The sequence below is a fragment of the Stegostoma tigrinum genome, chromosome 18, assembly GCF_030684315.1.
Source record: "Stegostoma tigrinum isolate sSteTig4 chromosome 18, sSteTig4.hap1, whole genome shotgun sequence".
NCBI classification, from domain to species: Eukaryota; Metazoa; Chordata; class Chondrichthyes; order Orectolobiformes; family Stegostomatidae; genus Stegostoma; species Stegostoma tigrinum.
This window is the reverse complement of record NC_081371.1, coordinates 58,724,272-58,737,393: the sequence shown is the minus strand read 5'-3', so window position 1 is coordinate 58,737,393 and position 13,122 is coordinate 58,724,272. Positions and strand designations below refer to the sequence as shown.

Here is a 13,122-nt window from a genome sequence, read left to right as displayed (position 1 = left end):
AACACAGCAGGCCAAGCAGCATCTCAGGAGCACAAAAGCTGACGTTTCGGGCCTAGACTCTTCATCAGAGGGCTGATGTTTCGGGCCTAGACCCTTCATCAGAGGCTGACATTTCGGGCCTAGACCCTTTTTGTGCTCCTGAGATGCTGCTTGGCCTGATGTGTTCATCCAGCTTCACACTTTGTTATCTTGGATTCTCCAGCATCTACACTTCCCATTATCAGTCTCCTCTCCACCTATCTTCTTTTCTCTCCATCTTCGGTCCGCCTCCCCCTCTCTCCCTATTTATTCCAGAACCCTCTCCCACTCCCCCTCTCTGATGAAGGGTCTAGGCCCAAAACATCAGCTTTTGGGCTCCTGAGATGCTGCTTGGCCTGCTGAGCTGGACTGAAGGGTCTGTTTTCATGCTGTCCAGCTGTGTGTATGGGTTACATATGGCTCATGATTTGGGATGGCACAACGGCTCAGTGGTTAGCACCGCTGTTTCATAGCACCAGCGACCCAGGTTCAATTCCACCCTCAGGCAACTGTATGGAGTTTGCACATTCTCCCCAATCTGTGTAGATTCCCTCCAGGTGCTCTAGTTTCCTCCCACAGCCCAAAGCTGTGCATGCTAAGTGGATTGGCTGTGTTAATTGCCTACAGTATTCAGGGATGTGTAGATTATGGGGTGAATGGGCCAGGGTGTGATGCTTTAAGGGTCAGTGGGGACTTGTTGGGCTGAAGGGCCTGTTTCCACACTGTAGGGATTCAATTATTTGAGCCTGTAACTCTTTAATAACAAAGAAATGAGGCTGGAAAATCAATTTACTACCAGCTTTATTTAGTGTGCTGCATTCATGTGTTGGATATTAATCCCATACAATCACTTTTTTAATTAACTTTTTGTTAGTTTCAATTTAGCGCATTGTTTTCAGGGTACTTCCCAAAAGAAAAAAAGCCAACATAATCAACTTTACTTTTGGCATTTAACATGCATAAACACTCTAATAATAGATGGACATTTTTCACATTGATAATGCTGGTTGCCAGTATTAAAATAATGAAATCATTTTGTGAAGTAATGAAGCCTTTATTGTAATAGTGATAAGAATTCATACCTAGCTATTTTCACATAGGCTGATGGACTGTATCACCCAGCCAGTTGGTAACCATGAGCAATAATTTGTTGATGGTGTCATTTGTGCTGAAGAGTGAGTAAATGAATTTTTAACTCCAACATTACACAAGCTGAATGATTTTGTTTGCATCAGTCAAAAGCCATTGGATTTTCCAATGTCACAAAGTAATCAGTTCACAAATACCCTCCTGGGAGCATCTTGACAATAACTAGCTCTGTTATACATTCACACATATAAATTCCTTTCGGAATTATTAAATTGAGACATAATAACTACAATAGCTACATAGAGTGGAATCTTGCAGGGGTCTGAGTGATGTGAACTTTGGCAAAGCGAATATGAAGTATTGGAGAGAAGCTGGCAGCATTGATGCTGTTAGAGTAGAGAAGAAGATTGATTTTCTTCCTACAGTGCTAGGCATTCCTCGAGGCATCTTGGATTGCCCTTACCTGAGTGGTAACCTTGGACCAGGCTGGTGTTGGGGCCTCCACTGCTGAACCTGGGGAGGATGATGTCCTACCTCTGCACCACCCCATCCAGCAGGACCTCCAGGACAAATGTAAGGCATCTCTGGACTGATGTTGCTTCTCTGAGTCTATAACAGGCTTTCAGACATAGTGTAAGAGATGTTGGTCTTTCAGTGGATATCACCTGAGTTGCAAGTTGGTCCGTAATCAGTGTTGACAAAATGGGGATACAGTGAGAAATATCACTGACCCCCATAACAATAAACTCTTCAAAAAAAATCAACACAACTTGCACTCGGCCAAAAAAACTCATCCCATAAACCACAAAGTTACTCACTATTCAGTGTATTCCGTTCTTTAACTTTTCTACCTTAGCAAATGGAGCTGTGAGAATGGGAAAAGTTCAACACATTTAATGCACCAAATAGGGTTGGCGCGGTGGCTCAGTGGTTAGCGCTGCTGCCTCACAGAGCCAGAGACCCGGGTTTGATTCCACACTCGGGCGACTGTCTGCGTGGAGTTTGCTTGCTCTCCCCGTGTCTGCATCAGTTTCCTCCCACAGTCCAAAGACGTGCAGGTAAATTGGCCATGGGAAATTGCCCGCAGTATTCAGGGATGTGTGGGTTTATAGAGGGATGGGTTTGGGTGGGATGCTTTGTGTGTCAGAGTGGACCTGTTGGGCCACAGGGACTGTTTCCACACTGTCGAGATTCTATGATCAAATTAATAACAGAGCTTTTAAGGGAAGCCTACTTCATAATTGATATGTTTAACTTGAGTCATAGTTCCCCTTGCAGTGCCCTTCTCTTAGTTGACAAGTCTAATAGAGTGATTATGTCAGCAGACCATCTAGTTACATAGTGTTTTGACTCCAGTCATTAACACAATATTTTTAAGCGAAAGCAGCAATTGAAATTTCAGTCCCTGATGACAAATGTGAAAAGTTTGCTGTATAAGGTTTCTTGCTTTGTTCTCTATAGTGTTGACGTGTTTAGTTCTCAATCTTTTGCCATCTGCTACCTCCTAGTTAGAGCGTGCAATCAGTTGACTTGTGTTTCCCATTTCATACTCAGGGTAATCCTCACAGGCTGGATCTGGGATTTACCTTCCATCTGTTAATTGTGACACCAATTACATTTCTCAATGGAGTTGTTTTCTTCAGTGAAAGGAGTAATCCAGTGAAATAAGGGAACCAGAAATGACAACATTATTAGGTACATCTTATAAAAATACATTAGGGACTCCAGGAAGCCTAGGGTCCAAGTCACTCTTAGAACATAGAACATAGAACATTACAGCACAGCACAGGCCCTTCAGCCTTCGATGTTGTGCCGACATGTCATACCGATCTCAAGCCCATCTAACCTACACTATTCCATGTATGTCCATATGCTTGTCCAATGACGACTTAAATGTACATCAGAGGCAACTTAGTAACATCACCCAAGGGATCAGCAGCAAGGCAACTTTCAAGATGAAAGAATAGTACATAGAACATAGAACAGTACAGCACAGAACAGGCCCTTCAGCCCACAATGTTGTGCCGACCATTGATCCTCATGTATGCACCCTCAAATTTCTGTGACCATATACATGTCCAGCAGTCTCTTAAATGACCGCAATGACCTTGCTTCCACAACTGCTGCTGGCAACGCATTCCATGCTCTCACAACTCTCTGCGTAAAGAACCTGCCTCTGACATCCCCTCTATACTTTCCACCAACCAGCTTAAAACTATGACCCCTCGTGCTAGCCATTTCTGCCCTGGGAAATAGTCTCTGGCTATCAACTCTATCTATGCCTCTCATTATCTTGTATACCTCAATTAGGTCCCCTCTCCTCCTCCTTTTCTCCAATGAAAAGAGACCGAACTCAGTCAACCTCTCTTCATAAGATAAGCCCTCCAGTCCAGGCAGCATTCTGGTAAACCTCCTCTGAACCCTCTCCAAAGCATCCACATCTTTCCTATAATAGGGCGCCCAGAACTGGACGCAGTATTCCAAGTGCGGTCTAACCAAAGTTTTATAGAGCTGCAACAAAATCTCACGACTCTTAAACTCAATCCCCCTGTTAATGAAAGCCAAAACACCATATGCTTTCTTAACAACCCTGTCCACTTGGGTGGCCATTTTAAGGGATCTATGTATCTGCACACCAAGATCCCTCTGTTCCTCCACGCTGCCAAGAATCCTATCCTTAATCCTGTACTCAGCTTTCAAATTCGACCTTCCAAAATGCATCAATAGTGAGGGCTAAAACAAAATCTTGGCACGTTTGAATTGTTTGAATTCTTGTAGGTGGTGAAATGCACCTGTCTGATGTGTCAAGGTACAGAGAGCAACATTGATTTATTTCATTTTAGTTGTGTTTAGTATTGCAAGTAGCACCAGCTGCAACAATCATTAAGGCCACTTTGCTTGTCATTTCAAACTGTAAAGATCCTAAACTACACAGTTGCATAGCCTTCAAAGTTTAAACACAAAAGGAGTACTACACAACTGTGTAGTCTTCCACATTTAACACTATTATGATTATATTGCTCAAAACTCTATAATCTGTCCACTACTTCCTCACATTTGTCTTTACTTTGGAGAAGGATGCAAGTGCAGCATTCGAGAAGCTCACTGTGAGGCTCTTGAGCAGATGTAAGAAACAGGGACATGGCGGTTTTGGCAGATTTTTTAAAATGGACAAATCTACATAATGATAAGAAATTGGAACAGGAGTAGGCTACTCGGCCTCTTGTCTGTTCTACCATTCAATAGGATCAGGGCTGATCTGACATTCCTCACGTCCACATTCCTTCAGAGGGTGGTGAAGGAAGGCTGGTTGCAGGAAGATATGAACAAATTGGTCAGGGAGACAGATCTGTGACAGGTGGAATTTAACCCCGATAAATATGAGATGATGATCCTTCTTTCAAAGTGCAAGGCAAGGGAGTATTCAATGAACAGCAGGACACTAGGATTGCTCCAGACGTATGGAGTAATGTCACTGAACAGATTGATTCGAAAGTATCAGTCTAATAGAGTGATTATGCGTAGTGGTATTATCCCTCCAAAAAGCCAACTTAAGACAAATGAAATTAAAAGTACACAGAAATCACAGTCTACATGACAATGACTAGGCATCTGGCTGATATGGGTGGTTGCAAATAACTACAGATGCAGGAATCTGAACTGAAAACAAAAATTGCTGGAGATTACAGCAGTGTCCATGAAGAGACAGCAAGCTAATGATCAGAGCTGGTGAAGTGGGAGGGGGCAGCATTTTAGCAATAGTTAAGTTCGCTAGAGTTCACGATCTTTATGCTTCTGTGAAGGTGAAGGGTAAGGTTGGCAGGATTAGGGAACCCTGGATGACAAGAAATATTGAGGCTTTGACCAGAAAAAAGGAGGCATGGCTCAGGAACAGGCAACTGGGATCAAGGGAATCCCTGGAGGTACAGAGGAGATACAGGAGTTACGGAAGGAGGAAATCAGGAGGGCGAAAGGGGGTCATGAGATAGCTTTGGCTGAAAAGATTAGGGTGAAACCAAAGAGATTCTTTAAATATGTTAAAGGAAAAAGAACAACTAGAAACAGAACAGGACCCCTCAAGGACCAAAGTGGATGTGTATCTGTGGAACCGTAAGAGATGGCAAGTTCCTCACTGAATATTTCTCCTCTGTGTTTACCGTGTAGAAAGACATGAAGGCCTGGGGACTTGGGGAAGTCAGTGGCAATATCTCAGGGACAGTCCATATCACAGTACAGGAAATGTTGGAAGAATTAGAATATATGAAGGTGGATAAATCTCCTGGTCCTGACCAAATATATCCAAGAACCCTGCAAGAGGCGAGAGAAGAAATTGCGGGGAGCCTGGTTGATATATTTGCATCATCATTAGCCACAGGTGAGATCCCGGAAGACTGGAGGGTGATGAATGTTGTGCCCTTATTCCTGAAGGGCTGTAAAGAAAAACATGGGAATTATAGACCAGTAAGCTTAACATCTGTGGTAGGTTAGTTACTGGAGAAGATTCTGAGGGATAAGATATGCATGCATTTAGAAAGACAGGTTTGATTAGGAATAGTCAGCATGGTTTTGTGCATGGGAGGTCATGCCTCACAAATTGATGAAGTGACCAGGAAGCTGATGAGGGCGGGGCAGCAGATGTAGTCTACATGGATTTCAGTAAGGCCTCTGATAAGGTTCCACATGGTAGGCTGCTCTGGAAGGTTAGATCACATCAAATCCAGGGAGAGCTGGCAAATTGGATAGACAAGTGGCTTGATGGTAGGAAGCAGAGTGTAATAGTGAAAGATGTTTGTCAAACTTGGGGCGTGCCTCAGGGGTCAGTGCTGGGCCTATTTCTATTTGTTATCTATATTGATGATTTGGCTGAGAATGTACGAGGCATGATTAGTAAGTTTGCGTATGATACTGAAATAGACAGTATCATGGACAGTGAGGAAGGTATTCAGAAATTACAGCAGAATCTTGTTTGGCTGGGGAAGTGGGCCGAGAAATAGCAAATAGTGTTTAATATAGATATGTGTGAGGTGTGGCATTTTAGAAAGTCAAATCAAGGTAAGAATTTCATGGTGAATGGTAGGGCCTTAAGGAGTGTGGGTGGAACAGAGGGACCTTGGTGTTCAGGTGCACAGTTCTCTGAAAGTGGAATCACATTGCTATAGGAAAGATGCTATTAAACTGGAAAGAGTGCAGAATAAATTTACAAGGATGTTGCCAGGACTCAAGGGACTGAGTTATAGGGAGAGGTGGGACATGATAGGACTTTTTCTTTAGAGCATAGGAGACCAATGGGGGATCTTATAGAAGTATATAAGATCATGAGAGGCATGGATAGGGTGAACGCACTCAGTTTTTTTTCCCGGGTTGGGGTATCGAGGACTAGAGGCCATCAGTTTAAGGTAAGAGGAGAAAGAATACACGGGAACCTGAGGGGCAACTTTTTTACACAGAGGACGGTATGCATATGGAATGAGCTGCCAGTGGAAGTGGTTGAGGTGGGTACATTAACAACATTTAAAAGGCATTTGAGCAAATACATAGATGGTACAGGTTTAGAAGGATATGAGCCAATTGCAGGGAAATGGGCTCAGCGTGGATGGACACTTTGGTCAGCATGGACCAGTATGGGCCAAAGGGCCTGTCTCTGTGCTGTAGGATTCTCTGATTCTACCATCAGTTGTGAGGAAGGGTCACCCAACCCAAAACGTTAACTCTGGTTTTCCTTCACAGATGCTGCCAGACCTGCTGAGCTTTTCCATCAACTTCTGTTTTGGTTCAAAATTGAACTCAGAAGGTTGTAAACTATTTTGAAGATGAGACGTTGGTCCTCCAGTTTGCGCTGTGACTCATTGGAGCATTGCAGCATGCTTGGGACAGACAAGTGATCATGCGAGCAAGATGCTGTTAAAATGACCTGGCCGGGGAAGGAGGCTCGTTAGCACATGCTAATCAGGGTATGGTGTAGCAACAGGATCACAGATAATGTTGAAAATGTACAAAAATATATCACAATGGATTTCAGTGTCAAAATTCTTTTTGTAGTACATGAGTGAACAAGTTAGAGATTTCTACCCCTTACCCCGCAGTGAAATGACATAAATTCCAACATTAAGAAAATTAATTTCAAAGCAACATACAGTGTCACTGAAAACTAAATGTGCAAAATAATCAGTAGATCAGGCAGTAAACTTCGAGAAAAAAACAAAATTAATCCTTCCATTTTCTCTCTCCACAGATGCTGCCTGGGATCTGATGATTATTTCCAACATTTTGGTTTCTATTTCATCTCACTGAATTTTTTATATGTTCTATTGACTATCTCCCTTATATGGTGTTTGCTCAAACATCTGGTTGGGCAGGTGATACTAAATGATTTTGACATAGATGATTAAGGAACTCTGGCTGACTGAGAATTTAAGATTTACGGTTCAAATTACACAGAGGGCAATGTCAGGTTTTCAGTTGATTAATTGAAGAAATTTAAGTTGTTAATTTAACATCTTTACCTAATCCTTCTGGTGTAATAATGCATTGAATACTAGATCGGGTTTGCTAAAACTATATAAAGCACTAGTCACATGACAATTGTGAACATTTTTGGATTCCTTATCTAAGGAAAGATATAGTGGCATTGGAGATGATCCAGAGCAAGTTCACTACGCTGACCCTAGGTTTGGCTGGACTGTTATTCAAGGACATGTTGAGTATATTAGGCCTGTATTCATTGGAATATTGAAGAATGAGAGATGACCAAAAACTCTTAGCAAATTGACAGGGTGTATTTGGAAAGGTTGTTTCATCTTGCTGGAGGCTTTCGGCATTGAGGACATAATCTCAAAATAAGGGGATACACATTTAAGTCAGAGATGAGGACAAATTACTTCTCTCAGAGGGTAGTGAATCTGTGGAATTCTTTACAACAGAGGGGTGTGACAGAAAGGTCATTAAGTATATTGTACTGAGACAATCAGATTTTTAATCAGGAAGGGAATTGTGTTTCTGGGGAAAACTCAGGAAAGTGAAATTGAGAATTAGCAGATCAGTCATGTTCTCATTGAATGGTAGAGCAGTGGTGATGGGCCAAATGGTCTATTTCTGCTCTTACACCTTATGGAGGAGCCATCATAGAATTGATATTTGTTGGAAGGAATATGCTTAATGGACCAAGTGGTTCCTTTCCAATCCAGTTTATTTTTGCCATGTGGCAAATTCAGTGAGAATTGTTGGACTTTGTCACATTCTATAAGTTATGATGTCATGGATGTGGGAGCAGTGACGCTACTTAAGTGAAAACATCAGATGATGTGAGGCAGAATGGAGATGGGAAGGTGAAACAGAGCTCAATTGGCTAATGTGTTGTTTTGGAATAATAGCAACAGGACAGGTTTGAACTGGACACGGACAAAAGTCTTTGCTCTGCCCCTTGGAGTGGAAGGCAACACCAATCACCACTGATAAAAACTGTCAGGGAAATAGCTCAGGATATAGCACCTACACACAATGTCCCAAAGTGTGTTGTATGAAAGGAGAGAGGTTAGCATGCCCCTTATTATGGATGGAAGACGACTTAGTGGCTTTACACCACACAAATGGTTATGGCATTGCCAGCTACTTGGTGGCATCTGATGACATTTAGGAATGGCACGGTGGCTCAGTGGTTAGCACTGCAGCCTCACGGCACCAGGGACAGATTCAACTTCAGCCTCAGGTGACTGTCTGTGTGGAGTTTGCACATTCATATGGATAATGATGGGATAGTGTAGGGGGATGGGCTTAGAGTTCACAGGTTGGCGCAACATCGAGGGCCGAAGGGCCTGTTCTGCACTGTATTGTTCTATGTTCTATGTTGTATGTTCACTTTCTATCTGCATGGGTTTCTGCTGGGCGCTCTCGTTTCTTTCCACAGTCCAAAGATGTGCAGGTTCGGGTGGATTGGCCTTGCTAAATTGTTCATGGTGTCCAGGGATGTGCAGCCTATGACTTCATGACTGCATTTGGGGAAGTACATCAATGAATGAATCAGATAACATCGGTAATCTGTGAAGGAGAAAACCATTCCAAAAGTTCAATAAATCACTAATTTAAACAATGAATTGCCATCCTTTCGATATGCATTTACTGCACTGGGGTGGAATCTTTAGAAGGGCATGCAAAGAGTTTGGAGTTTAACATCATTCAATGCTCTTTGAGCATGTCATGTGGAGAGGTTCCAAATGAACAATGACTCATTGTATTATTGATAGAAGTTTTTAAAATGATACATCTGATCCCAGCAATCATTTTTATTTATGGTGTTGCAGCAATACTGTTAAATTGTGTGACCTTGAAACTTACAATAACATGACTGACAGTGTATTTTCTACATCCATAAGCATATTTTTGAATAGTTGAGCATATTTTGCATCGTTGAAAAATCTGAAAAGTTCAATGTGTAGGGATAAAGCAGGTTTAGCCAATTAGCCATAACTGTGAAGAACGGTGAGGGCAGGCTCAAAGTGCTGAATAGCCTCATCTCGCTTCCATCTTCCATGTTTCCATCAGAAGACCTGGAAGTTGCCACTTTGGGTCGGAAATGGGGAAGGGGGAGGTGAGAGGAGGTGTGAGGCTAGGAAAGGTAAAGTGGGATGGTAATAGGTGGGTTCCAAGATAATAAAATGTGAGGCTGGATGAACACAGCAGGCCAAGCAGCATCTCAGGAGCACAAAAGCTGACGTTTCGGGCCTAGACCCTTCATGAAGGGTCTAGGCCCGAAACGTCAGCTTTTGTGCTCCTGAGATGCTGCTTGGCCTGCTGTGTTCATCCAGCCTCACATTTTATTATCTTGGAATTCTCCAGCATCTGCAGTTCCCATTATCTCTGGTAATAGGTGGGTACAGGTAGGAAGTGGTGGGGATTGGTCAGTGGGATGGGTTGGGTGGATAGGTGGGAGAGAAGATGGACAGGTTGTGTCAGGTCAGGAGGGTTGGTCATGGGACAAGGTGAGGGATGGGATGATTTAAATCTGGGGAATTCCATGTTTAGGCCATCAAGCTGTAGGCTCCCGAGGTGGAATATGAGATGTTGCTCCTCCAGTTTGCGGGTGGTGTCATTGTGGCACTGGAGGAGGCCCAGGATGGACATGTCATCCAGGGAGTGGAAGGGGGAGTTAAAATGGTTAGCAACTTCAGCATCTGCATTTCTTACTATTTCTACGTTGCAACTCAATGTTAAAATCTGCCGCTCGCCATCAAATGATATATGCCTCATTGGCGCCTTCTGGTGGTGACTGAAATATGTGCAGGAGTTAAAATATCCAACCATGAATTCTAAGGAGCTGCTGACAGATTGTATAAAATAAAGAGCTGCAGATCTGAAACAAAAACAGAAAGTGCTAAAGAAGCTCAGCAGGTCTAGCAGTAACTGTTGAGAAAAAAACAGAGGTAATGTTTTGAGTCCAATGGCTGTTCCCTCACTATTCAGATAACAAGGTGTGGAGGTGGATGAACACAGCAGGCCAAGCAGCATCAGAGGAGCAGTAAATCTTACATTTCGGGCCTAGACCTTTCTTCAGAAATAAACATTCCCGTTAAGTGGCAAGTTTCTAAACATGTACAAGTCCGTCAATATTTCAAAGAAGTTTCCTTTCATTGATCGTCCAGTTTGAGAACATTTTTTAATTGCACTATGATTGTTAAAAATCTTGTGAGGACTAAGACAGGGGTTGCCATACAATGTTTTGATTATTCTTTATAAATAGGACTAACTGGAAATGTCTGCAGAATACTCATAAGTTATAGGAAATATTGATTAGAAAAAAGAGAGGGATTGTGAATAATTTTAAAAAGATGCTTCTTAAAATATGTGGCAAATATAAATTAATAGTGTGAACTTGTACATAAGAAAGGGAGCAAGAATTAAAAAGTATATGTGTGATAACAGGATAAGATGGAAAGTGGGTCAAGAATATATCGGACAACAAATAAAGAGGTCATATGATCAGGAAGGAATCAAAATAAGTTAATAACAAAATGCAGGTCAGCCAAGAAGCAGAGTCACAACATGAGCAATTTGTTAATTATATTATGATAATTTCTAATTTTGAAATGTTGATAACTTGTCATAATAAATGTCCGTTACACCAGATGAGGCCATAAGGGTGAAAAGGGCAGAAAAACAGGATGTCTTTGCAAGATGAGTTTTGGCATTGAGGGAAGTGAAAAATGTGTGTGCATGGAGTGGCACAGATCCAGCGAAATGCTTTTAAATACTATCGTATGTACTAATAGTTGATCTGAGTAAATGTCAACTCATGAATTTTCATCAAAAATTATTAACTTTGCATTTACTTCTTTGTAATTCTAACTGCAACTTGTGTTCAAAGTGAACAAACCTTCTGTACTGAGCACTCTTGTGCTACTGAAGTCAAATGTACATTGTTACAAATCTACTTGAGTGGACCATAGAATGGCACACCACTGAAGTTTAGCTCCTCGTGTGTGTGCATGATGTCAAGGTTACTATCTCCCTCGTGCCTGCTGTATCCCTGACAATCCCACCCTCAAATATAGAAACAAGGTATCCGTAAGAAAGAGGCAGATATACAGCCCAGTTCAAACTTAATGGTTGATGAGATTGCAGAGCAGATGAATACTTGTACATTGGCCAGAGAAGCCAAGCTTTTTGAAATGAACATTAAACACTGGAGGAGACTTAGGCAAATGGTTAAGATAAACAAAGGAAACCTAGCATGTAGGAACTGTTGGGGGATGAAGTAGCAAAATACATCAACAAAAATTGGCAGAATATAGTCGGTTTCCTGCGGGTCTATCTGAATCATTGCCCTGAAATGTCATTGTAGGCTTCATGGGCAGCCATCCAGCTTCACACTTTGTTATCTCTGCATACTCTACCAGGCTTATGGAGAGAAGCAATCTTCCAACACTGAGGAAGGGTGAGATTTCAGTCACTCCCAGCAGAACTTGATGACAAGTTTATTGCATTTCAGCAGTATATAATCAAATATCGGTAAAGGATTGGATACAGATCGGCCTATGTTAGGATATGAATGTGACTCCCACTAATTTTGACATACCAGCCAATCAAGCAGAGAGCAAACATCGAGAGGGAGCAGTGTTGCCGAAAACCTCCCGTGATTTTGTAAACCTTTCTAAGATCGCCCCTCAACCTCCTACACTCCAGTGATAAAAGTACCATTCTATCCAGCCTTTCCTTGAAACTCAAACCCTCCATTCCCAGCAACATTCTCGTAACTCTTTCCAGGTCCCTCTACAGCTTAGTTTAATAAAAAGAATTATGTAAAAAAAGTCTTCCTGTCTGGGACATATTTAGGTCACACATTGCTGATGATGTTGTTGGTGAAGTTAGATCATAAAACAATAGGTATTAAAATGTGAGGCTGGATGAACACAGCAGGCCCAGCAGCATCTCAGGAGGTATTATTGTGATTCCTGGTGGCCCAAGTAGCCTTGCTCGACCATCAGATGTCTCTCTACACAAAGCTTTCAAGGTTGGCAGGAGAAAAATCTGAACTTAAGAACGTAAGAAATAGGAACAAAGGTAGGCCATTCAGCCCCTCAAGTCTGTCCTACAATTCAACAAGATCATGGCTGATCTGCCCCCAGTCCTCAACACTTTCGAGCCAGTTCCTTGTCACTCTCAACTCCGTAATATTTCAACAATCTATCTTCTCTTTGAATACTTTCAGTGATACTGCCTCCACAATTCTCTGGGATAGAGAATTCTAGACATTCATTACCTTCTGGGAGAAGAAATTCTTCCATATCTCAGTTTTAAATGAATATCCCCCTATTCTGTAACCATGTCCCCCAGTTTGCGATTTCCCTGTTAGTGGAACCATCTCAACATCCACCCTGTGTGAAGACACCTCATCATTTTGTATATTTTAATAAGATCACCTCTCATTCTTCTGAAATCAACTGAATAAAAGCTTAATCAGTTTAGCCGTTCTTCATAATTCAACCCCTTCATTGTAGGTATCTTTTAAACTGCCTGCAATGC

General features: G+C 42.1%; 1 protein-coding gene and 1 non-coding gene across 3 annotated transcripts in view; both read left to right on the top strand.

The window, feature by feature from the left end:
* tmem117 (transmembrane protein 117) overlaps positions 1-13,122 on the top strand; it is a 557,403-nt gene that overhangs the window by 19,003 nt on the left and 525,278 nt on the right. The gene's annotated exons all lie outside the window — the stretch shown is intronic.
* LOC125461170 (U6atac minor spliceosomal RNA) lies at positions 8,617-8,738 on the top strand. The gene has a single exon (XR_007249419.1). It is a non-coding gene; the product is annotated as a U6atac minor spliceosomal RNA (small nuclear RNA).